At 45.5% G+C, this 23,217-nt stretch overlaps 1 protein-coding gene across 1 annotated transcript in view; it reads right to left on the bottom strand.

The window, feature by feature from the left end:
• Nucleotides 1-22,840, bottom strand: part of LOC103190064 (junction plakoglobin) — a 48,713-nt gene extending 25,873 nt beyond the window's left edge. Inside the window, 1 exon segment of the mRNA XM_042343163.1 lies at nt 22,765-22,840. The gene's annotated coding sequence lies outside the window, so the exon portion shown is untranslated.
• Nucleotides 22,841-23,217: the final 377 nt, after the last annotated feature.

The following is a 23,217-nucleotide window of genomic DNA, read 5'->3' on the forward strand; positions in this document are numbered from 1 at the left end:
AAAATCCTCACCTTCAAAGCCCTCTATGGCCTTGCTCCCCCCGACCTCTGCAACCTCCTAACCCCCTACCGTCCTGCCCGCTCCCTCCACTCAGCAGGCTCCAGCCTGCTTCACATCCTCCGCCTCACTCGCCCCACCATTGGCTGGTGGGCCTTCTGCCACTCTGCCCCCACCCTCTGGAACTCCATCCCTCAATCTCTACGCCTCGCCCCCTCCTTTACCTCCTTCAAGACCCATCTCAAGAAACCTCCTCTTTGACTGTGCTTTTGATCACCCCGCTTCCCTTCCCCCTCCCTGATCCTGACCCCCAGCTTGGGTCTGAAACTCCGACTGTCCAGCGTCTTGTGATGTCCTCCCAATGTGACAGGCGCTATACATATTTAAGTGCTGACTAGGACATAGTGATAGCACAGACCATTCAACCCAATGTATGTACCAGTGTTTATCCTCTTCTCAATCCCAACCCTCCAATTCCCCTCCGCCTCACATACTGGCTCCCAAGACTCCACATACACACACACACAATCCAACAATTTGCATTCAGGGAAGCATCTCAGAGGGCTCAACAGTGAAGAAGCCTGACTCTGAGCCATGGGGGAGGGGGGTTGACCGTAAGCAAGGTCGAAAAGGAAGGTTTAGAGGCAGGACCTGAAAAGGGGGAGAGGGGGGTGGGGGAAGGTGGAGGGATTGAGGGAGTGTTCCACAGTTTCAGGGCACAGTGGCTGAATGTGAGACCTCCAATGGTAGAGCGGAGGGCGTGAGAGACAAGCAGGAGGCCGGTGCCAGTCAAGTGGAGTTTCCGGGTGGTGGATTGGGGAGCGAAGAGGTCAGAAGTGTCTACAACAATTTACATTTATTATAGCTCCTCTCATGCAGAGTAGAGTCCCAGAGAATCCCAATCCACCCACACAGCTTCTGCTATTGATGGACAAGTGACACAGGCCTCCTGTACTGAGACCAACTGAGGAAAGTATCAAAGGCTCAGGAATGGTCGCAAATTACTCAAGAATGCCATCCACTGGGGAATCATCTGTGCTGGGCAGACGTTAAGGTTGCGTGAAAACAGAACATGATTAAAACAAAATCTCAGCAGCTAATGCCCCAAAAGTCTGAAACAAAGTGGCCTGAAGGAGTTAATCCTGATCAGGCTCGGAGTGAGACAGAAACAGACACACCCACCACAAACATAGATCAGGGCCACTGTTCAGACTTTGTACTTTTCGTGCCAATTTACGTGAAAGGGGCACACCCACAACACAGAGCTAACTAATATGGGAGCGAACAGCTTTCTTGGGGTGGCTGTAACCAGCTCAGTGACGGTGCTATAGCAGTAATCCTGGAGCAACACTGCTCAGGAATTGGAGCATTGGGCATAAAATGCACAGCATTTCCTTTGTAGAAACCCCACTTTTAAGCTTCGCCCAGTAGCTCATTCAACACCCAACTGCTCTGCGCCAACCCCCAGCAAACAGATAAAGCTTTTTGCAAACAGCTGAACAAGTACAAGACACCAAGGCTTTGGGTGTCAATTTAATACAGCACCTATGACATCAAAATGCCTCATAGCACTTCACAGGTAATTGCTGTAAAAAGGAGTGACTATTTGTCACCAAGTTTATGTACACCAATATCCCAAACAGTCACAAAATCAATGACTAATATATCTGGGCGAATACACTGTCACTACACTACACAGTAAATCTTGCGATGAGTTTCCAGACCTTCAACACCATGGTAAGGTGCGATCAGCCCTGCTCGGTTGGTTGCACTCTCACCTCTCAGTCCGAAGGATGTGGCTTTAAGCCACACATCATTGCTTTGAACTCCATTGCAATGCTGGGGGAACCCTGCATGGTCAGACAATCTGTCCTTCAGAAGAGACATTAAACTGAGGTCCTGTCTGGCTGTTCAGGTGTACGATCCAGATCCCAAAGCACTATTTGGAATGAGAAGGGAATTTCTCCCAGTGTCCTGGGAGAATAACCTCCCATATACATTTTGTAAGATGTTGCCTGACACAAATTGGCTGCCACGTTAGTCTACAAAATACATTTCAGGATCTTACAGTAAACCTTGTGAAATGCTTTAAGACGTCCACAATATGATAATATCAAAAGCAAGGAATATTATTAACTGCTTCAGGCTGACAATTTGACTGAAATTGTCAATTGGGGTCATGTGCACCAATTTGGTACAGAATATGGGATCCACACAATCTAACCAAGTGAGCCCTAGGGCAACATTATAGCTCTTCAAGCAACTCTTGCTGTATCAGTGCTTCTGATTTACACCCACTACACACAAGATCACCAAAGCACCAACATATTAATGAGTCTCATGACTCAGTGAGGAAGTGCAGCTAAGCCTTACAACCCAGAAATGCTGAGGTTTGCACTCAGTCAGTATTGTCTTATTGCTCCCATACTTGTCCTGCTCCCTCTCTGTGTCCTGTGACACCCCCAGCCACCCCTTCCCCCAACCGAAAGGCCTGGTCACTGTTAAGAACCTATATTGGGCTCCATTGTGTGGTCCACAGACCAAGCTGCTATGGAGAATTTAGGTCAAGATAAGAGGACTAGTTACCTGTGGAACCTCAGCACAGCACGTATTCACTTGTACAGCCTCTTTCAATGCCTCGAAAGTTGCTTTAAAGGAACTGTATGGACCCTCCAGCACGGTGGGACACAGTGAGGTTACAATACAAAGTCACATCTGTAGAGTATCTTTCATTCTTTCATGTCGGGAAGGCGTCCTAAGGAGTTGAATAGTCAGGGATTGGATCCAACCTGGAGGGTGGGGGTAAGGGAGAGTGAAGCTTAGCAGAAATGAGATCAGAGGCGGTCAGAGGCATGTTTTTAAGAAGGGTTTTGGCACCAGGGTGGGAGGATATGAAGCAGTGATTTGGGGAGCGTTCCAGAGAGCAGAGGGTAAAGTGGCTGAAAGCTCACCCACCACTGGTGAGGCAGAGGGAGGGGGTAAAACATCAACATCCTGGTGGGTGAGCAGAGAGAAAGCTGGTCCCAATCATCCAGCGACTACGCCCATGAGGAGGGCACAAGGTCTGGCTGAGATACCCAAACACTCGCACAAGACACTGGACCCCAAACCTGTGCTGTGGAGTCAATGCAGGTGGAAGGGTTGAAAGAGAGAAACTTCTCAAAACCTCATTTAGCAACAGTTTCACTTACCCAGAGAGTGAATAGAAAACCTTGCAATTATGGTGCTGAATCAGCCAGGGCTGGGACTAAATCCCAGTCACTCATTCACTGAACATCTGTTATCAGACACTTATACTTATACTGCCTTTGGGAAGGGAGGAGAGGGTGAGACGGGCTCACATCGAGGGTTAAATCGCAGACAATAACATGATTAAGGGTGTGACAAGTCCTACCCCGACTGGGAGGAAAAGAACCAATGACGACCCACGGATCAGGTCATCTTTGGGCTTATTATAATGATCATTTCCTTGGCAGGGTGGGTCAAGGGCAGGGAGAGATTTGAAAGTTTTGAGGAATGCAATCCTGAACTGGAGTCTGATCTATTCTTTGATCAAGGAGCGTTTTAACAAAGACTACACATCTCCCACAATTGGGAGACAGTGAGAATAAGAAAGGGCAGGACAGTATTAGCCCACAAAAACACAGTATATCCTGTGATGCACGTTGAGACATTTCAATAACATGAAACGGTGCAATATCAAATGCAAGGATTATTATTACTTATTATTCACTCACTCCTCGTGGCTAAACAGCTAAACCACAGAAGATTCCAATCATAACAGAATCATAACACTTGTCCTCACAAACGGGGTGAAAAAAAGGGGAAAAATCCCCATTAAAATTACCAAGAAGTTAAATAAATGAATCTACAGAAAAGAATCGCCATTTTACGTGTGAGCACAAAGAAAATGTGTTGTCTGCAATTTCATGCAGAAATACCTCAAAGTGCTTCAAAGGTAATCACAAGAACGATCACATGCTAGATTCCTGTCCTGGCTGTATCTCCCCTTCCCCCATTGCCTTTTGCAAGTTCTTTCACGGCACACCCTTCCTGCTTCCCAAAATCTGCCTGAAAATCAGCTGATTGTACCTTTGTCACCTCCCTCCACTCTCCCCCCACCAACCATCTTGCCTGTCCTATAACTTCAGCTCTGTGGAGTCCTCTGAGACATTTTCCTACTTGAAGGTACTAGAGTATAAAGTGCATTTGAAAAGTAAAGGGAATTTGCCCAGATGTCCTAGCCAACCATTCCCTACATAAAGTTTGTCATTCACTAAGTGGTTGTTTGAACAGTCCTGTATCTAAATTGGCTGCTGCATTCACCTCCAAACACAGTCACTACACCTTACTGTGAATTGCTTTGAGATGTTTTGATGGTGTGATCAAGCACCATATCAAATGCAGGTCCCACCAAATCAGATAGGTTAATTCCCATCGATGCTGTCAATGCTCGTCCCGTGGAGAGTGGAGAGGCTTTTGTGGCACATGTTTTCAATTCACACTCTGTGCAAATGAAGAGGATAGTACTTACTGAGATCACACATGGGAGCACGGAGCGGAAATTAGTTGACAGATCCAGGCTGTAATAGAAGTGCACAGTAAAACCAGGTTAACTGTGTACCTATCAAAAAGGTAGAAACACGGCCAGTCAACATTTTGTATGTATACTTCACTGCACCTATGCTTGCTTTCTTTTTCCACTCGCCTCTCACCTCCCCATCTGTGACTCACTGGTACAGATGGCCTCACCCAGATTAAAGCATCGAACCATGCCTCCAGCATTAATTAGCTCAAGGTTCCCTGTTGTAGAGTCACACAGAGAATTGCTCATTGAAACACAGGAACGCCCTATCAACCAACTCTCAAGTCTGTAACAAAGCTACTTAGATTCAAGTGTTCAATTTGGTGATCACCTCCTTGGAACTAATACACATGGATTCACATCCACATGTACCGAGAACTTGTTTGGGGTGGTGGGGGAGAGAAGGGAAAGACTAGCATGGATATCCACTGGCAAATTGGTATTAGAATCCATTCAGAGACACCCCCACACACAGCCAAATGAGGTCAATAAGTAATGTTAATGATCCTTATTTGATATAACGCCTGATCAATTCTTCAAGACCTCTCAAAGCATGTCACAGAATGCACTGTAAACTGAACTGACTGCATATTTTCATCTGAGTTTACAGCAGATGTGAAGGATACACCATCTGAATTACACAAACAATTTTGGCAGAACTGAGCACAACAAAAAAAACCTTCTCCATTTATTAGACAATACTGAGCCACACCCAACTTATCAGACCACACCAGAGAAACCAATACAATAGCACTTCAACTGCAATTTAATAAACCTCCAGCTTGAATGAGGAAGCAAACTTTGCTCTTTAACATAAGCTTCTACTGTCCACAGAAATCTACGGCAGCAGGAGGCAATCCAGCCCATTGTATAAGTGTCCATTTGCTCTGCCACCAAAGCCAAGTATCCTGATCCGCTCTTTCCCCGTAACCTCAATATCTGTATAAGAGACTTAAAATGAAGGCACACGGAAGTGGAAGAAACCTAGCAGCATGGAACAAAAATTGGCTGGCAGATAGGAGAGAGAGAAATGGGATTAAGGAGACATTCTGATTAACAGGCAATGACATGAGGTGTCCCACAAGGATCGTGGCTGGAGTTTTGCACACTGTGGATAAAAATGACCTGGATTAATGAACAGAGGGATTATTTCCAAATTTGCAGAAAACAAAGATAGCAGGTGTAATAAAGTACCAAGAGATTAAACTAGGGGAGGTACAATGGCAGATGCGGGTCAATAGATGCAAGAATGACAATGATAGGATAAAGGGAAGGGATAAATAAGAGGCACTGGGTAGGGTAGATGAACAAAAGGAGTGAGTGGTCCAGGTGCACAAGTTACTAAAAGCAAATTTACAGAGTGCAGAAAAGTAATCACAAGTGTTAATGGATGTTGGGCTTTGTTACAAGAGGTTTAAAATAGAGAGAAAGTACACTCTCTGTCATAAAGAAAACAGACTTTCCCTTCGGTCGAGAGAAATTGGCTCCAAGGTGACATCCTTGGCCACCGAATGTCGGAATCGAGCCAACCCTCTGTGGCTCGGTAGTCCAATTCCTGAGCCAGCCGGGTCTGCAGTTTTCTAGGGCACTGCTAATGACAGCACAGATAGCCAGGCTCATCAGCAAAACCAGTTACTGGGGGCAAGGAGTCCTCCCACTCAGCTCCTGCTAATTATGCAAGGCAAAGCCCTAACAGATAGGGTGGTTCAAGCTGGACAAGCAGTGGGAAAGCTTGGGAGACAGCAATATTCATGGCAAGCTGAGCAGTTTTAGCTGGTTAGACTCCAGCTGTACCCCAACTCACTCTGGGGTCCCCAAACCTTGGCTCTTGCCAACCTGCACCTGATACTTTCCAAAATTGGATAGGCAGGACATCCCTCCAGGAAGGAAGCTCACATTCTTATTATTATTCCAATCCAATAATCATCTCTGGAATTGCCATGTGTAGGTGGGGCGTATGGAATCCTGAGTTTAGTTTGGATTCTCTTAAGCATGGTGATGGGTTTCCTCATGTGTCAAGACATCCGGCTGACACCTCCACCCTCCAAAAAAAATACAAAACATGGGGCAATTTTAAAATTAGAGCTAGGATGGTTAGACGCCAGGTCAGAAGACATCTCTTCACACAGAGAGCTGTGAAACTTTAGAGCGACTTGCCCCAGAAGGAACTTCAAAAGTAGAGCAAAGCTGGTGAAAAACATCCTATGCGCAAAGGATTGTGAGAATATGGGACAGATTACCTTGGAAAGTCATAGATGACTCAGCCGTTCAAAGGAGAAATAGATGCTTGGTAAGTAAGAATAATAATAATCCTTGCATCTGATATAGTGCCTCATTAACCTGTCCGCTCCCTCTGCTTAGCAGGCTTCAGCCTGCTCCATGTTCCCCGCCCAGCCCGCTCAACCATCGGCAATCAAACCTTCAGCCTCTCTGCCCCCAGCCTTTGTAACTCCATCCAACAGTCCCTCCTCCTCGCTCCCTCCCTTGCCTTCTTGAAGGCACAGCTCAAGACTCAGTCCTCTTCGACCACGCCTTCGGTCATTCTCCTAGGGCCTCCCTCCCTGTCCTCCACCCCTCCTGATCCCAACCCCCTGCTCAGGTTCAAATCCCTGACTGTCCAGCGCCTTTGGGACGTCCTTCTGACGTGAACGGCACGATACAAATTTAATTTGTTGCTGTTGTTATCACAATGTTGAGACGTTTCAAAGCGCTTCACAGAATCCATTGCAGAATATTTTAAGGGATATGGAAAAAAGGCTGGGAAATATTGGCAGATACTTAATCGTTCCACAGCGAGGGCCAAATAGCTCATCTTGTTCTCATGCACATTCCCTTTAAATAGTCAAATACTTTCGAAATAACTCTAGATTCAAAACGTGCTCACATTTTTGGTCTGCTGGTGAAGGAAGAGAAAAATATTTATAAGTATCGAGGAACAACTGAATCCATGGCTAAAGGACATTCATTAATCTAATTCAATCGGTCATCCCAAACCATCAAGCTTTCACACAAGATTAACTACACAGATTGCAACTCCAAGGGCCACAGCTTTTAGTGATGTGTTGGCACCCAAGTGTCACAAAAATTGCCATCAAGTGGTTTAAACCTCTCTCCCACAGGGTTTGGTGACATGGGTCACATTTTATAAAGCCTTTAATATAGTAAAACATCAGGTACATGGTACAGACTACAGTGACTCTTGTCTGATTATCATTGCCCACGGTTATGCCAACTGGTACCAGCTGGCACATCAAAACAGAAGGCCCAACTCCTGCTCTTGTGTTTGTATTGTTATTTCCTGCCTTCATTTTTTTAATGCCATTTCAAGCTAATAATAATTCTCATATTTGATACAGCACCTTTCATGTCAGAAAGAAGTCTCAAGCACTTCACAGGATTTACTGTAAAGTGACTGGGTATTTTGAATCACCAATTTCATCTGGGGGATTGCTGGCCAGGACACTGGGAGAAACGTACTTTTCTTCTCGAATAGTGCATGGTGCCTAACATTCACTTGAACAACATTGGAGATTAAACAACTAGGGAACATGATAGAAGTTTAGAATCTAGGTTGTCTCTCACTAAACAAGTGGCCACGTCAGTGTTAAACCAAAATACAAAGCCATACTACATACTCAAGGGCTCATGCGTCAGCCTGGCTTGGTTGGTAGCATTCTCGCCTCCAAGTCAGAAAGTTGTGGGTTCAAGCCCCACATTAGGACTTGGAAGCCACGGTCTATGCTAACACTCCAATGTAATGCTGGGGATGTACTGCATTGACCTTTGGATGAGATGCTAAACCAAGGTCTTGTTTGCATCTTTTGGTGGATGTTAAAGATCCCACAGCATTATTTAAACAGAGAAGGGAGTGTCTCCTGGGGTTCTGGACAACAATCCCATAAATAAAAGTGATTATTCAATTTATTGTTGTTTGTGGTTCACTGCTATGATTATATTGTCTGCTGCATTCCCCCACAAACTAGTCATACCAGTTTACCATATATACTGTGAAGTGTGAAAAGTCTTGACGACCTGATAACACTATATCAACACGAGGATACTTATAATAATTATTATTATTTTCTTAATATATTTGAGCTTCCTAAGATAGTTACTTTTTGCAGGAGGTTGATACTTGTTCAAGTTTTATTATTTTTGAATATTCTTATTAACATTCCCAGTTGCATTGATGATTATAGGAACCATGTTTGTTTTATACTGCCACATGCATCCACATGGATCTCAGTAGTTTAGTTGGACCCTCTTAAACATTGTGACGGTTTCCACCTGTGTCAAACACCCAGCTGACCAAAAAAAATTACAAGGCGAGGCAACTCTTTAGTCATTCAATTCACGACTGTTTGTGGGACACTGCTGTGTGCAATTGGCTGCCGCGTTTCACCCACAAAATATACAGTGCATTCACTTTACAGTATATTCTGTGAAGCGCTTTGAGATGTCTCGAAGACGTGATAAGGCGATATATCAAATGCAAGGATTATTATTATTATAACTCAATAGATAGAACGCAATAAAACATTCACATTTTGATCTTGGTTCGCTGACAGAACTACAGTCTTCAAAGGGTTAAAGACCTTTCAAGTTTGCCATTTACTCCAGAGACAAAAACAAATGACAGATAACTGGCTGGAATGTGAGGTCGGAGCATACGAAGAGTGTTGTGCACAGAACAGGAGGGAAACATTACAGCTGGGGAAGCGGGAGGCTAGAAAACAACTCTGATTTGATGTCACTAATTTGTTCCAAAATTAACATTGAAGTGACTGAATCACACAAAAGAATAAACAGAAGTCAGGAATGGGCTAAATCAACGGTAATCTCTCGGCTAATAAACTATGAACGATTTAAAAATCCCGTTGTGGGAGGCACATCTTTTTAACAGAACCAGGCGCGCGGAATTTACAATGTCCAACATGGGCAAATTCCTGACATACCAGACATCAGATGCAATAGCAAACGGGAGTGAAATCTGTTCCCTTTAGAGCTCCATCAAATGGGATTAGACGTGGTGCATCAATGCCGCTCGAATGCATGACTTTCGTTCAGGATGCTCATCAGAACAGATCGCAAATGCGAAAGGTTCCAGGGTGTGTGCGTCTGGGCAGATTTACACCAACCTCTCTGGTCAGGTTGTGGTGAGCACTGAAGCAGCAACCGCCATGACTCACTCAGGGTCAAAGTAGGGATCCTGACACGAATGGTGAGCATTAACAGGCCCGTGTTTCACACAAACAAGTGCATCACCCCTAACCCTCTAAAGGCAGGGTCTGCAGACTTCGAATGTTAAACATGAAGGAAGTAGAAGTATTGGAGAAAGAATGAAGATTGCTCTCTCTCTCTTTTGTATTTAAACACAAGAGGGATATATTAAGAAACCTCGGATGAAATGAACATGGGATTTCCTGTACCCTGAGAGACCGCCGAGCCTGACAAAGGAAGCCTTTTATTCCCTGTAACAAAAGCAACAAGAAAAGGATGAACAATGAGTATTGGAGTGGTTGAAATTTTACTTACTCACATGGCTCATGTCACGTAATGCACAGCCTCTAGGTAACGGGCTGAATTGCTCGATGTGTCACTGAAGCACTCATTTCTGAAGAGTTTCAGCCTCCGGTACCAATTCCCTTCCCCCATGTTATTTTCATGTTATTTGGGGCTGTCTTGCTGTTGCCTGATGTACATACCAGCTCCTGGCAGCTGCCATGTGCCTGAAATTCCGGAAATCTGGATTGAATGGGTATTGTAACCCCCCCNACCCCATTATACCTGCCCCCCGTCAGACTTTACAGAACAGTTGTTACAGTCTGGAATGCACTGACTGAAAAGGAGGTGGAAGCAGATTCGATAATAGCTCTCAAAAGGGAATTGGATAAGAACCTGAAAAGGAAAAAATTGCAAGGCTCTAGGGTAAGAGTGGGGAAGTGGGAGAGTTGGTAGCTCTTTCAAAGAACCGGCATAGACAGGATGAACCGAACGGCTTCTTTCTGTGCTGTAAGATTTATGATTGTAACATTGCATTTTGTCGGTTTCCAGCTAAAACACGGACTTGAACCTCCCAACTGGGGATGTCCACACTCTTTGTCCTAGACAGCTCCATGGAGGCCCAGTACAAGGTCACCTTGAACTAAAAACGGGTCAACATGATAATTTAAGCAAAGTAAAAATGTCCACACTCTCAAACCTGTATCCAGTTGACTTCTAATATTTTCAATAAAGGATAATAATACTTGTATTTGATATAGCGCATTATCATGTCTTCGAGATGTCTCAAAGCTCTTCACAGAATATGCTGTAAAGTGCTATTTTGTGGGCGAAACGCGGCAGCCAATTGGCATAGCAGTGTCTCACAAACAGTCGTGGATTGAGTGATCAACTTTTATTATTTTTTTGGAGGGACATTTGTTTCGAAGGATACACTCTCGATACAGATGGTGTCTTGATCTGTGTAGTGACTAGAATACATCCAAGTCTGTCTTGCCTGGATATAGAAATTGGGTCAAGCAACCGGAGCAACACTAAGATCCCCGGAGGCCCACAACTGAAAATGACAGGCCTAGGGGGGGGGAGTGAGACGGTCTCTGTTATTTTTGTATTTCTTTTAAAACCTCATTAAATAGTTGCCGTGACAATCAACTGCGGAAGTGGAAGCAAGAACAAAATAAGAGGAAATGAGTATAGAAGGAGGCCATTCAACCCATCAAGCCTTCCCTGATTCTTGTTCATCCACTGAAGCAGTTTCACTGTTCTTTTTACATTCCCTTTTAATATTATCCCTCACCGAACCTATTTAATCTCTACCAACTCTACTCTCCTGCTCTGGAACATCCTCCCAAAGTGAAAGTTGCTGTACAAAATGCAGGGATTAATATCTTTTTGAACTAATTTGCAATACACCCAGCTTGGCGTCATTTGAAAATGGACACCATAATAATAATAATCTCCTATAATAATCCTTGCATTCGAGTATTCTTAAAGCACTTCACAGAATATACTGTAAAGTGAACAGACTGTATATTGTGGGTGAAACACGACACTCAATTGCACCCAGCAATGTCCCACAAAACAGTTGTGAATTGAGCGACTAAAATATAATTTCTTTTTTAAAAAATTTGAAGGGATTATTAGCCCCGAAAAAAGTGATCTGCCAACTGACAAACAACCGGGTCCCTGCTTACTGCTCGGCAAACGGAGGCGTGTGGAGTAAGAAAACATGCCCAACGTTTCACCCTGCCCGGGAATCTAAACCAGGTCTCTCGCTTGCGAAGCAAATGCTCTAATAATCACTAAGCTAAAGGACTCTACTATAATCACTTTCATGTTTATCAGTCGATTCCCAATGGTTCCCTTCAGAACACTACTTCTCATCCTCTTGCCAGTCTGAGAAGCTGCCCTTCGCTCCTACTCTGTTTTTTGGCCATCTTTCAATCCACTCTCGTCACTTCTGTTAAAATTTTTTTGAGAAGGTTGAACAAGCTGAACCTTCCACACTTTATATTAGATTCTCCTTTGCAATGTTCAGTTACTTCATCCATTAATATAGACTTCAATCCCTGGCCCACAACATAGGTTAAGATAACTGTTCTGTACTTTCACATTTTTAAGAATGAGGTAGATAGATATTTGTGAGATCAGGGTATCGGGGATATGAAATTCCATAATTTCATTACATAAAATTATATTAAAAATTAAATTACATTTGCCAGCCTTCAGTTCCTCTGGCATAATTCCTTTCTCTACAGTCTGTATATAATATAACACACACACACACACACACACCATCTTCTCCCTAGTTGTTTTAAGAATCCTGTGTGCAGTCCATCTGAACCTGGCAAATTGTCTATGTATATCAAATGGATCGAATACCTCATTTCCTATCTCTCTCACTGCCTTAAAAACCTTCCTTAAAAGCAACCTGACTGCTCCTCATCTCCCTGATCCTTTCTGCGATTCGTAACTGTTAAGCGCTTCAACAACAATTTGCATTTATTGCGGGGCAGCATGTCGGAGACTTGAGACACTCACGTAGGCTCTGCGAGGAGAGAAAATCTTCCACTTCCCGACATTTATCATCGACATCAGATCTCTGACAAGCAGATCCTTCGTTTGACAACGCTATTCAATTCAACTTCCCACTGCACTCATCTCCAAACATTCAGACTTCAAGATCTTTTGCAAAGTTTCCATTTGCATCAAGATCGAGAAAAACTAATTCCATCACAACGAAAAACATCAGCAACAAAATCCACATTAGCAAGACTTTAAATCCTAGGGGAGGGCACTAAGTGGTGCCTCAGCGCTTAATATTGGATTGAATGTGAGACTATAGACTCAGTGATACTTATCTGAACTATTAGCATTTTTTTTAAAAGTCAGATATTAAGTTTGTGACATGAATTAAGACACTACCGCTTACATTTCCTGTAAAACTGCAGTTCCACTTATTGATTTAAGTAGATATGGAGGTTACATGAATTAAGATCAATGGTGCACATTTTCATTCACCTCCTTCCTGAAATACAGACCTCCACAAGCCAGGCTCAGGACTCGCTATGCAGGGATGAGCAGACACCAACAGGATATAAATGGCTGAAGCTATTCTTCTTGTTTATGAGCACAAGCTGCCTGTCAGCTAGGATTCCAACTGGCGCGGTAACCCCAGAAGGGATGGATTTGTAATACTAACCCTCTGTGTAGAGTTTTTTTTCTCTGAGCCTCATTTCACTGGTGTGACTCGTTGCAGAGCAGCAAAGCAGTTTCAAATGGGGGCGGGGTGGGGGGGAGGAGAAAAGGGGGAATGGGGAGTGAAAAAGAGAAGGGGGGAGGGTGTGGCAGGTCTACTCCAGTGAGAGGAGCCACTGTAACAGTAAGAGCCGTTCTAAGCACAGAGCAAAAAAAACAGCCTGTATTTGGATCCTTCATGACCGTCAACTCAGCAAAACAAATACTCAGAATCAGCCCTCCTGGTTCTACTGATAGCTTATTGTCGGGACTGAAACAGCCATGAAGTGAGTGACCAATTTTATCTTGCATGATAGTTGGCCAGGACACCAAGGGAGAGAAACTTTCTTTTCTTCGCAAATAGTGCCACAACACCTTTAACGTCCACCTTAACAGGCATGGACAGAACCACACAGTTTAATTGAACTTTCATTATTAAACCCTACAAGTCACTGCAAATAGTATGAATTTAATAATAAAATGAATTTAATAACTGATGTATACCTTCAAGAGACCTCAAATAGATTGGTTCACACTGCCAGGAAACACCATGATGTGAAGCACAACCCACTTCACACGACTAAGAACTCACTAAATGCTAAGTAGATACATTTCAGGGTTGGAAAACTCTGCACGTGAGAGTTGAGCTTCTGTGCTGTGCGCTGGGAATGCAAAAGAAGCAAATCTAGGGAACAGCAAAACTCCATTCACAGCTTTCAGTGACTCAGAGAGTCAATGCACATCACTCGCCCCATACCAACTAATACATACGAACAGCAAGTGCATTGAAAGGTGTTGCGGAAATACATGAAGGTTGATATTATAATACTCGCATTTGATACAGTGCCTTTCACATCAGAAGGGTATCTCAAAGGCTTTGCAGGAGAATGCAGCAGCTCATTTGCACACAACAAAGTCCCACAAACAGCCATGAAGTAAGTGGCTAATTGCATCCTGGGGATTGTTGGCCAGGAAACCGGGAGAAAGAAAATCTCTTCTCAAATAGAGACATAGGACCTTGAACATCCACCTGAATAGGCACAGACAGAACCAAAGAGTTTAACTTCTCATCCAAAGGATGGCACCTCCATCAAATACAGTCACCCTGTATTGCAGTGCCAGCCTAGACTGTGAGCTCAAAGTCCTAATGTGGGTTTTGAACCCACAACCTCACAAGATGAGAGTGCTACCAACTGCCCCAGGCTGACACATTAGAAATGCTAGATGAAAAAAAACCAAGGTCGCATGCACATATGTCCCAAACTCCCTGTGTACTATATCCCAAATGTTATTTCCTAAAAGAAAACTATCTAATCTGTGTTTGAAAGAATCAAGATTTCCTGCTTCAACCATCTCCCTCGGGAGCCACAGGTTCACGATTCACTCACTGAAATAGTGTTTGCGTTGATTCGTTCTGAATTTACCTCCTTCAATCATAGGCTGTTCCCACTGTTTTTACTATTCTGGACAAGTTGAAACAGTCTGTCAAGATCTATATTGTCTTGTCCTTTAGAATCTTAGACAGCAATCATGTCGCCTCTCAATCTTCTTTTCCAGCATGAACATGCCCAATTTACTTTGTCCAGTCCTTCCATTCCCTCAACCATTTTGGTTGCCCTCCTCTGTCTCTTCTCGATTTCTCCAATATCCTTTTTGTACTGCGGTGACCAGAATTGTACAGTCTCTAAGATGGTCTCAACAATAATTTATACAGTGGCACAATTATCCCACTATTTCAGCTGCTATTGATCTTTTGATGCATCCCAAGATCTGGTTTGCTTTACTCACTGCCACAGAGCATTGTTGGGAGAAGCTTCAATTTATTGTGAATCAGGATCCCCAGGTCCTTTTCATTTTCCATACATATTATTTTTTTCAAATAATAGTCCCTTCCAGGATGTTTTGTCCCCATGTGAAGTACTTTATACATTTCTCCACATTGAATTTCATCTGCCACCGATCTGCCCAATTCCCAGTATGTTCAAATCCCCCTGTAACCTTTTAGTCTTTTTCAGCTTCGCAAATTACCACCTTCATTAGCTTGGTGTCATCTGCAAACTTAGCCACTGTACTTGCGACTCCTAGTTCCAGATCATTCATAAAAATATTGCACAAAAGAGATCCCAAAATAGACCCTTGTGGAACTCCACTGGTAACATTGGACACATGCAAGTTAGGATGGGGTCTTGTCCTATCTCGTCCTCTTCCCCTCCCCACATGATCAATCCTCAGCAGTTAGCAGAGAACAGAATTAAGGGTAACCACGAAGTTTGAAATCTGGAGTTTTAATCAGCTCAAGTTTACTTTGGTTAAAAAAAAAGGAAAATTTCAGACTTCTCCAAAAGGTTAGAGGTTTTCTCAAAACAGTTAGCATATTGCCATCGGGGCTGCACAGTGCAAGGGCTCAGGAGATTTGCTCACTCAATCCTCTTGAAAGCATCTTGATCTGCAACATACGCCTGTGTGCATGGCTGCCTGTCTGATCTCATTAATGGTTATAGCCCAGAATCAGGGTGGGGAGACAGGGGAATGTTACAGTTCAGTGTCAGATTTCTTCCCCCACTATCACACCCTCTGAAGATGATAAAACAAATATCTAAGAAACCAGTTGCACATCTGTGACCTGTCATATCTGGGGGATGAACTGCCTATGCTGACAATTAACCAACACTATAACGCACTTTACATGATCCCTTGGCTGGCCAGGCACCAGCTACGATTGGGGGTGCTTATGGGAACAAACCACCACAAAGAGGGTGAAAGCAGCTTAGAACTAGCCTGTCCAATTTTCCTCCCCTCTGCTCAGCAACCGAGCGAGCCTGCGGTGTTTATTCCTGAACTAAATTGCCATCTTGTTTACAAGGGTAGGAATTGCAAAGAAATTCAATCACAAGTCCCCTTGCGCTTTGCACGCACGTAACAGAAGGCATTACTTTTACAATGAAATCCACAACAATATCCATCCATTTGATCAGAACACAAGTCAATTACTGACATTAGCTGCCCTGATTTGCGCTGATTTTTTTCTCTTTAAAAAAGGTTGTAGCAGGAAACAAAGCATCAATTATTTTTTTCACAAAATACAAAGTTTCCCCAAAAAATACTTAAACGGAACTTGTTGCTTCCGTAACAATCAGCAGTGCCCAGGATACACGAATTGTGTTGTGATAAACAGGAATTTCCCCATTAACCCCTTCATTGCTTTTTGTTTAATAAAAAAGAGAATAATAAAAATAATACTTGCATTTGATATAACACCTTATCAAGTCGTTGAGACGTCCTAAAGGGCTTCACAGAATATATTGTAAAGTGGTCTGACTGTCTATTTTGTGGCTGAAATAAAAAAGTGTCAATTTAATAAGACACTTTTCGAACACACATCCACACATCAATGCTAAATCTCTTGGGAGGAAGGCAAACGAAAAAAAACTTATGGGAACAATACAGCAGCACAGTGCATCAGAGACAGCTCAATGTTACTCTCAACTTCCAGACAACTCTTTTGTGAAACATACGCATGTTAATGGGAGCCACACCCAAATACCCTTCTACCCACCCACACATCACGTAATATGGCCCTGTATCAAATGCAAGGATTATTACAATAAACTTCTAATAACTCCTCACTCTGAGGGAAAAGGACTCAGTAATGAGTTTGGCGTATGGATAATGTATGCATACATAATTGAGGCCAGGATGTTGACGGTATGATGCCTTAGGTGGTAGTGACAAGTCAAGACAGGATTGAATTATCAGGGCCTTACTGTATTATTTATAATAAAATACACTGAGTCCTATGAAGCGCGTTGGGACGTCCTCCTGACTTGAAAGGTCCTCTATCAAATGCAAGAATTATTTTTTGAAGCAGACACAAAGGCACCTCATCCATTTACTAAAATTAAGTCTGATATTAGAAATGTTACTTAATAAATGGAGACTGTTAGGTTTCCCACTCTAAATACTGCCTTTCACCCAACAATAAATAATCCTTGCATTTGATATAGTGCCTTTATCACATCTTTGAGATGTCTCAAAGCACTTTGTAATATATTGTAAAGTGAATTGACTGTATATTTTGTGGGCAAATCGCAACAGCCAATTGCGCTCAGCAGTGAGCGTCCCACAAACAGTCATGGATTGGGTGGCCAAATTATTATTATTATTTTTGGAAGGGATTATTACCCCCAGAAAAGCGATCCACCAATCGACTAACAACCGGGTTCCTACTTACTGTGAGGTAAACAGGTGTGTGGAGTAAGGAAACTTGCCCAATGTTTTGCTCTGCCTGGGAATCGAACTTGGGTCCTCTTGCTTGCGAGGCGAGTGCTCTAACCACTATAGGACTCCACAATACGTTTAAAACACAAGGTATGAACCAATTGTGTGTGTTACTATTGTTTATTAATCACAGTTTCTGGTGAGGGACACCCAAATTCTGGAACAGAATTACAATATTTCCCCGGAGTAAATCACAAACATCAGGGAATGGATCGTTCAGTGAGGTTGAAATTCTGTAATGACAACTCCCTCCTGACTGATTGATTTGAATCAGTGCCTCGTTGAATCACCACATGCCTGATACTCAAACTGTGACTTCATCCAGTGAAACCGGTAAAAGAGGGGGCAGGAATGGAGATTCAGCAACTTTCAAAGCAGGTCTCAACAAGCGATCCTTTCGTACTCAGACGCCACAAGCAACACACCCTAGCACCAGCCAGTTGGTGCTTCCACACAAAGATCAACCACTGAAATGAGTTACCAGACCACACCTGTCAAACCATACCCGAGTAGGACTTAGCCCACTCAGAGGAGGAGCGAGAAAACTGGTGGAGGGGGAGATAAGAGAAAAAGGGAGAAATTATAGATAAATATTTTAGAAAGTCACTCAATACTCCTCTTGGACACAGCTATTAAATGATAATATCTGCACTTGATACTGCACCGTATCACATTGTTGAGATGTCTCAAAGCCCTTCACAGAATATACTGTAAAGTGGACTGTGTATTTTATGGTGCTAAGAGTTAAGAGACAGACACCCCATCTCAATCGGAGCACACTCAATCACAAAACTTCATCGCGATATCTACAAAATCCAACAGAAACTCACAGTAAAACTGTTAAACACAGGAGGTTTATACAAAGACAGAAGCAGGTGCTTTATATATAAATGCATTAAAAACGCTACTGATCCCACCATTGGAACAAGCTGTGCCTTCCACTTGTTTACATGCCCAGCTTTCGCTTCACTAGGTAGCTCCAATGCTGAAATGTTTAGTTTCCTCCCCTCCCGAACTGTGGTGACTCATGTGGGTCTGGTTTCGCATTATCAGCAGCTCTTCAATACCTCACCCAAGTGATCATTCTTCACACGTCATTGCCAAAACAGTGAGTGTTCCAGGCTGTGCAACCACGCAAGAGTCCCAGTCATACTCTACTCCGAGGATCACATTTCCCATCATTTCTGGTAAAGGTACAGTGGCTAATTTTCACCTTCCCTTCTCCCATGTAGACAAGCCAGACATTAAGATAACAATAGCCAGTGAGTCCTGTAGTTAGAGCACTTGCCTCGCAAGCAAGAGACTTGGGTTTGGTTCCTGGCAGGGAAAAACGTCGGGCAAGTCTCCTTATTCCACACATTTCTGTTTACCGAGCAGTAAGTAGGAACCCGGTTGTTCAGTCGATTGGCAGATTGCTTTTCCGGGGGTAATAATTCCTTAAAAAAATAATAAATTGGTCACTTCAATCCACGACTGTTTGTGGGACACAGCAATGTGCAACACTCCTATGTGCAATTGGCTGCTGCGTTTTGCCCACAAAATATACAGTTTTTGAGATAATAAATAATAATCCTTGTATTTGAGACGACTCAAAGCACTTCACAGAATATACTGCAAAGTGACTTGACTGTATATTTGTGGGCGAAACACGGCAGCCAATTGCGCACAGCAGTGTCCCATAAACAGTCGTGGATTGAAGTGACCACTTTTATTATTTTCGACAGTCGGTCACACCATCCTCCTCCACCGACTTTCCTCCGTGATCCACCTCAGTGGGACCGCACTCGCCTGGCTCGAGTCCTACCTCACGAACCGCCAGCAGTTCGGCTTTTCCTCCCGCTCTCACCCGGTTACCTACGGGATACCCCAAGGATCAATCCTTTGTCCTCTCCTCTTCCTAATCTATATGCTCCCTCTTGGGGATGTCATCCGCAGACATGGGGTACACTTCCACATGTATGTGGACAACACCCAACTCTATTTTTCCACCTCACTTTGTGACATCCCAGTGCCTGATGTTCTGTCAGCTGCCTGTCAAATCTCAGGGGCTGGATGAGCGCAAATTTCCTTCAGCTGAACATTGACAAGACAGAAGCCATAATCTTTGGCTCTCGTCAACGTCTTCAATCACACAGTTCTCACCTCCTCCACCTACCCGACCTCCCCCTAAAACTCTCCGAACCCGTACGCAACTTAGGCGTCAGGTTCGACCCCCAATTATCCTTCCTCCCCCACATCCGGTCCCTCACCGCACCGCTTTCTATCACCTCCGACGCATTGCCCGTCTCTGCCAATATTTCACTCCAAAAGCCACCGAAACCCTGGTCCATGCCTTTGTCACCTCTCGGCTGGACTACTCCAACGCCTCCTCGCCAGTCTCTCATCCACTACCATTCATAAAATCCAGGTCATCCAGAACTCTGCCGCCCGCATTCTCACCCGCACGAAACTCCGCTCCCCGATCCCCCCAGTCCTTGCCAGACTGCACTGGCTGCCTGTCCCAGAGAGGATCGACTTCAAGATCCTCACCCTTGTATTCAAGTCACTGCACTCCTCTGCACCCCCCGACTTCTCTGACCTCCTCGTCCCCCGGATCATCCACTCCACCTTCGGGGCATGCTTTCAGCCACTACATCACGAGGCTCTGGAACTCCCTTCCTCACTCCCTTCGCCTTGCCCCCTCTCTTCCTATTTTCAGATCTCGGTTGAAGAACTTTCTTTTCGACCATGTCTTTGGTCACCTTCCTCTCCCTCCCCCCTGGCTCGGCCCAGGATCCATTACCGTGAAGCTCTGAGATCCCGTCCGGCGTGGAGGATGCTATATAAATTCAAGTTGTTTTTTTCTTGAGGGACTATTATCAGGCATGTGGAGTAAGGAAACTTGCCCAAGGTTTCGCCCTGCCGGGAATCGAACTCAGGTCGCTCGCTTGCCAGATGAGGGCTCTAACCACTGAGCTACAGGACTCAGATGTCTTGAAGATGTGATAAGGCGCTATATCAAATGCAAGGATTATCATAAGCCATCTGTGACACTTTCTCTCTGCCCCACACCAACCATCAACTAACTTGGGACTCTGAAGCCTATACCACTTGTCACAAATCTTTATCCACACAAAGGAGTGAAATGCAACAGCCTCACACTAATAATATCCAAACACAACTTTTTCAACATGGGACACAATTTAACGTTCAGTGGATGAGAGTTATTGCACGCGATATACAGCACCGCTGACAGATCACATCATAGCCGCAAATATCATCTTGCATATACAGCTCGGGTGTACCTGTAACATTTTACTGACATTTTCCACTAAGAACCAAGTGCAAAGCATTTGAGAACATTACACGGCATAAAACGTTGTACATCAGAGATGGGACTGAAAGTCAACATCACAAGCATCGCTTAAGGAAAGAATCCCAAACAGACCTGGTACAGACAATCAAATCGTGACGCGAAGTCAGCCACCGACTCAATAACCACCCAAGTTTCACTCTGAGGTTTATAACATCTGAGATCCTTCCCTACCCCTACAACACTGCAGCCACTCCCAGTCGGACTCGGTATCTGGATTGCACCCTCCCCGTGAATCACCAGACAGTGAGATAACAATGGCCGGTGGGTCACACATTCCGCCCGAGCGATGCCACACCACCGTCAGCAAAGCTCCCGGGAATTATTGACAATAGATTTCATGAAATAGCAAACTATAGAGTGAAAGAGGCAGCAGTTTATGGTCTGGGTTCAGAGTACACAAGTAATCCACTTGAACTTCACTCCCACGAAGTATGAGATCATTTGATCAGCAATGCCCCCGAAACACTGCCTATTTCACACCATCAGTCACTGCTATTGTACAGAGAGAGAGCCCTGTGGGTTATGTGTGTGTTGGGGGGGGGGGGGGGGGGGGAAGGAGGGCGATGGTGACAACAGAACCACATACACCACAAACCCGGACAGAACAAACACAGGAATCTCAGACAGGACCCAGACAGCAGCTCACGGTCTACACAATGATAAGTCGCCCCCCACCACCTCCCCCCCCCCCCCCAAGCACACATACACACACAGCTAATGCCCTTCAGAAATGAGGAAACATAACAACAAACGCGGGTCAAACAACCACAGGTACACTGGACCTTTATATATATATATATATATGTGTGTGTTTTAACAAAAAACAAAACTACAGTAATTCGGAAAACTTCAGATTCACTTAAAAAAATTATTAACAACAGATCGGGAAGGAGTGGGTGGGGGTGAGGGTGGGGGTGGATGGGGTGAGGGTGGATGGGGTGAGGGTGGGGGGTGGATGGGGTGAGGGTGGATGGGGTGAGGGTGGATGGGGTGAGGGTGGATGGGGTGAGGGTGGATGGGGTGGGGGTGGATGGGGTGAGGGTGGATGGGGTGAGGGTGGATGGGGTGAGGGTGGATGGGGTGAGGGTGGATGGGGTGAGGGTGAGGATGGGGTGAGGGTGGATGGGGTGAGGGTGGATGGGGTGAGGGTGGGGGGGTGGATGGGGTGAGGGTGGGGGGTGGATGGGGTGAGGGTGGGGGTGAGGGTGGATGGGGTGAGGGTGGGGGGTGGATGGGGTGAGGGTGGGGGGGTGGATGGGGTGAGGGTGGGGGGGTGGGATGGGGTGGAGGGTGGGGGTGGATGGGCTGAGGGTGGGGGGTGGATGGGGTGAGGGTGGGGGGTGGATGGGGTGAGGGTGGGGGGTGGATGAGAGGGGGAGAAGGGAAAGAGAGACATTTGTTTTGGGGTTTTAACACAAAGGATGAACGTATTTTGCGTAAAAACTAATACAATGCGCAGAGAGACGGGACACCGGATCCTCGTACAGAAAAAACTTAGGGATGGAGGAGTCGGGGGGGTGGGGGTGGGGTGGGGGGGCTTCCTCTGCGGGTCTCGGTGTGACCCGGGGACCGGGGCTCCCCCCACCCCCTCCTCTCTCTCCCTCTCGAGGGTACAACAAGGAGCAGCAACAGAGCCCCGACCCCTCCGCACCGCCGCGGGAGAGACTCCGAGAGGCGAACTTTGCAGCTCTCAGTGTCTGTGTCCAATTAATCCCAGAAAGTTGCAACGGATTGAATTGAACGCGCGCGCGGGGGGGGGGGGGGACTGTAGTGACTGTGTGTAGTGACTGTGTGTAGTGACTGTGCTTACCTGCTCCTGTCCTGTCCTCTCGGCGCCGCGCGATCGGTCACTGAGCCGCGGAGCCGCAGCCGCTGCCAGAACAAAGAGGCGCAGCCGCCCGGCCCCGCCCCCCCGGGCCCCGCCCCCGCCCCCCCGGGCCCGGGCCCCGCCCCCCGGCCCCGGCCCCGCCCCCCGCCTCCGCCATTGGCCGCCTCCCACACCGCTCGCGTTCTCATTGGCTAAGGCCGCGGTCACTCCAACGGTGGTCCAGGTGTCCCGCCAATCACCGGTCAGGTACCGCCCCCGGCCCCGCCCCGGCCCCGCCCCCCCGTCCCCTCGCCTCTCGCCATTGGTCCGTTCCCAACCCCTCCGCGCTCCTGATTGATCGGCCTGGCTGTCGATCGCTCGCTCGCCACGCCCACTCAGGGTGGGGCTGGGGCGGGGGCGGGGCGGGGGAGCTGCTCAGGTCAGTTCACCTGTTCA

Source organism: Callorhinchus milii, unplaced genomic scaffold (genome assembly GCF_018977255.1).
Source record: "Callorhinchus milii isolate IMCB2004 unplaced genomic scaffold, IMCB_Cmil_1.0 Scaffold23, whole genome shotgun sequence".
In the NCBI taxonomy this organism is placed as follows: Eukaryota; Metazoa; Chordata; class Chondrichthyes; order Chimaeriformes; family Callorhinchidae; genus Callorhinchus; species Callorhinchus milii.